Raw genomic sequence first — 3,722 nt, 5'->3', positions numbered from 1 at the left:
GTTTCGAAAATGAGGCAGATTTCGCAGAAAAATCTCTGGGAGCGAGTTCTACCCAAGAGACATGTATTTTACATAGATTCGCACACCGTGATATTCTGTGTTCCAAACACACTTCATGTATCTCGGATTCGACAAATATTCACTACAGAGTTGTTAGCATGCTAATTACTGAACTTTCATCCACCATACAAGGCATATTTACACCGAGAATCTATTAATCTGAGTTCGCAGGGTTTTCGTAACGCAAGATTCGAAATTCAGGCAGATTTCTCAGGAAAAAACTCCTGGAGTGGTTTCTAACGAAGAGAAATGTAATTTACATAAACTCCCTGGCCGTGAAATTCCGTGTTCTGAACATGCTACATGATTAATTGTTCGACAAATATTCACTCCAGATTTTTTAGCATGTGATTTACCAAACTTTCATCACAATACATTGAATACTGATACTTACAAAAATTTTCTCAGCTTTTGCAGTGTTTTCCAAACGCCAGATTCAAAAATGAAGCATTTTTCGCACAAAAACACTCTTGCAGCGATTTCTAACCAATAGAGAAGTAATTTACATTGTTTTAATCACCGTGAAATTCCATGTTCCGAACACGGTCCATGCATCACGAATTAGAAAACGATTCTTTAATGTGTTGTGAAAATATGGATTACCGATCTTTTTTCCATCATAAAGGCATATGTACAACTACAAATATTTACTCTCATTTTGCAACTTTTTCCAAACTTCAGATTCAATAATCATGCAATTTTCACAGAAAAATTCTATTCTAGCTAGTTCTACCCATAAAGAATTGTAATTTACATCATTTCATTACCGTGAAATTCCATTTTCCGTAAGCCCTACATGAATCACGGTTTGAAAAATAATCACTAGACTGTTATGAACCTGTGGATTACTGGACTTTCATTCACCATTCAAGGCATATTGACACTTAGAAGCATTTTCTCAGATTTCACAGGGTTCTCCTTCTGGCAGATTTGAAAATGAGGCACATTTAGCAGAAAAATTCTCTTCAAGCGAGTTCTACCCAATAGACTTGTAACTTCCATTGTTTCATTCACTATGACATTCCGTATTCCGAACACGTTACATGGATCACGAATTCGACAAACATCCTTTAATGAGTGTGAGCATGTGGATTACCGAACTTTCATCCACCATAAAAGGCATATTTAAACCTAGGAGTGTTTATTCTGATTTCACAGGTTTTTCCTAACATCCAGTTTCGAAAATCATGAAATTTTCACAGAAAAATTCAATTTAAGTGAATCCTATCCAGTAGAGTTTTTATTTTCATAGCTTCAGTCACCGATTCATTCCGTGTTCCAACGTTACATTAATCACGGCTTGGAAAAAAACATGATTTAATGACCGTGAGCATGTGGATTACAGATTTTTCAATCACAATACAAGGCATATTTACTCCTAGAAACATTTACTTAGATTTCACAGTTTTTCCTAACGTCAGTTATGAAAATCATGGAGTATTCGCAGAAAAATTCTCTTGGTGCATGATCTATCCATTATAAATCCCATTTTGTAGACACCATCCCCGTAACATTCCGTGTTCTGAGAATGATACATGCACCACGGATTAAACAAATATTCACTTCTGATTTGTTAGCATGCGGATTATACATCTTTAATAAGCCATTGAAGATATATTTTCAATTTAAAGCATTTACTAAGATTTTGCAGCATTTTCATAACACCAGTTTCAAAACTGAGGCTGATTTTTCAGTAAAATGCTCCTGGATTGGGTTCTAACCTATACATATGTTATTTACATAGTTTCCCTCAACGTGACATTCCGTGTTCCAAACACACTACATTCATCATGGTTATGAGAAACATTTTTAATGAGTTGTGTACATGTGTATTACAGAACTTTCATCCAGCATACAAGGCATATTAAAACCTAGAATAATTTACACTGAGTTCGCACCTATTTCCTAATAGCAGTTTCGAAAATCAGGCAGTTTTCAAAGGAAAAAACTGTTGGAGCGTGTTTTACCCAAAATATATGTAAATTACATAGTTTCTCCCGCTTTGAACTTCCGTGTTTCCAACACGTTACATGCAGATAGGATTCGACAAAAATTCACTGTATAGCTGTTTGCATGTTGATTAGAGGACTTTCATCACAATACAAGTCATATGGATTCTTAGAAGAATTTTCTGTGATTTCACAGAGCTTTCCAAACGCCAGTTTCGAAACTGAGGCAGATTTCACGGCAAAATCCTCTTGGAGCGGGTTCAAAACAATAGACATGTAATTTAGATGGATTCGCTCACCGTGAAATTCCATGTTCTGAACACGCTACATGCATCTCGGATTCGACAAATATTAACTACAGGGTTGTTAGCAAGTGGATTACAGCACTTTCATCCACCATACATGGATTACTCACACTTTGAAGAATTTTCTCAGATTTCACAGTTTAGTTTTAATGCCAGGTTTGAAAATGAGGCACATTTGGCAGGAAAATGCTCTTGGAGCGAGTTCTAACCAAAAGGTATGTAATTAACCGAGTGTCACTCACCGTGATATTCCATGTTCTGAACACGTTACATGCATCACGGATTCGACAAACATTCTTTAATGAGTTGTGAACATGTGTATTACCAAACTTTAATCCACCTTACAATGCATATTTATAAATAGAAATTTTATTCTGATTTAGTAGATTTCTCCTAATGTCAGTTTCTAAAACCATGCAGTTTTCACAGAAAAATGCTCTTGGAGCGAGTACTACCCAAGAGACATGCAATTTACATAGAACACGTCATCGTGAAATTCCGTGTTCCGAAAATGCTACATGCATCACGGATTCGAAAATATTCACTACAGAGTTGTTAGCATAATGATTATCGAACTTTCATCCACCATAAAAGCCATATTGACACCTTGAAGCATTTACTCATATTTTGAAAGTTTTTCCTAATGCCAGTTTTGAAAATGAGGCAGATTCGCAGAAAAATTCTCTTGGAGCGAGTACTTCCCAATAGAAATGTAATTTACATAGTTTCCCTCACAGTGACATTCCAATTTCTGAACATGCTACATGCATCAAGGTTTCAACAAACTTTCTCCAATGAGTTGTGAGCATGTAGATTACAGAACTTCCGTCCACCATACATGGCATATTTACACCTAGAAACATTAACCCTGAATTTGCAGCTTTTACCTAATGCCAGTTTCAAAAATCAGGCCGTTATCTCAGGAAAATATTTTCGAGTGAGTTCTACCCTATAGACGTGTAGTTTACATAGATTCCATCGCCGGGTATTTCCGTGATACGATCACGCCACATGCATAACGCTTTCTACAAATATTCGCCACAGATTTATTTGCATGTGGTTTTACGAACTTCCATCACAATACAAGGCATATTGACACTATGAAGCATTTTCTCTGCTTTTGCAGAGATTTTCAAACACCAGTTTCGAAAATGAGGCAGATTTCGCAGAAAAATCTCTGGGAGCGAGTTCTACCCAAGAGACATGTATTTTACATAGATTCGCACACCGTGATATTCTGTGTTCCAAACACACTTCATGTATCTCGGATTCGACAAATATTCACTAAAGAGTTGTTAGCATGCTAATTACCGAACTTTCATCCACCATACAAGGCATATTTACACCGAGAATCTATTAATCTGAGTTCGCAGGGTTTTCGTAACGCAAGATTCGAAAGTCAGGCAGA

Source organism: Camelus bactrianus, unplaced genomic scaffold (genome assembly GCF_048773025.1).
Source record: "Camelus bactrianus isolate YW-2024 breed Bactrian camel unplaced genomic scaffold, ASM4877302v1 HiC_scaffold_40, whole genome shotgun sequence".
In the NCBI taxonomy this organism is placed as follows: Eukaryota; Metazoa; Chordata; class Mammalia; order Artiodactyla; family Camelidae; genus Camelus; species Camelus bactrianus.
The sequence above is the reverse complement of the archived record's forward strand: the minus strand, read 5'-3'. Positions refer to the sequence as shown.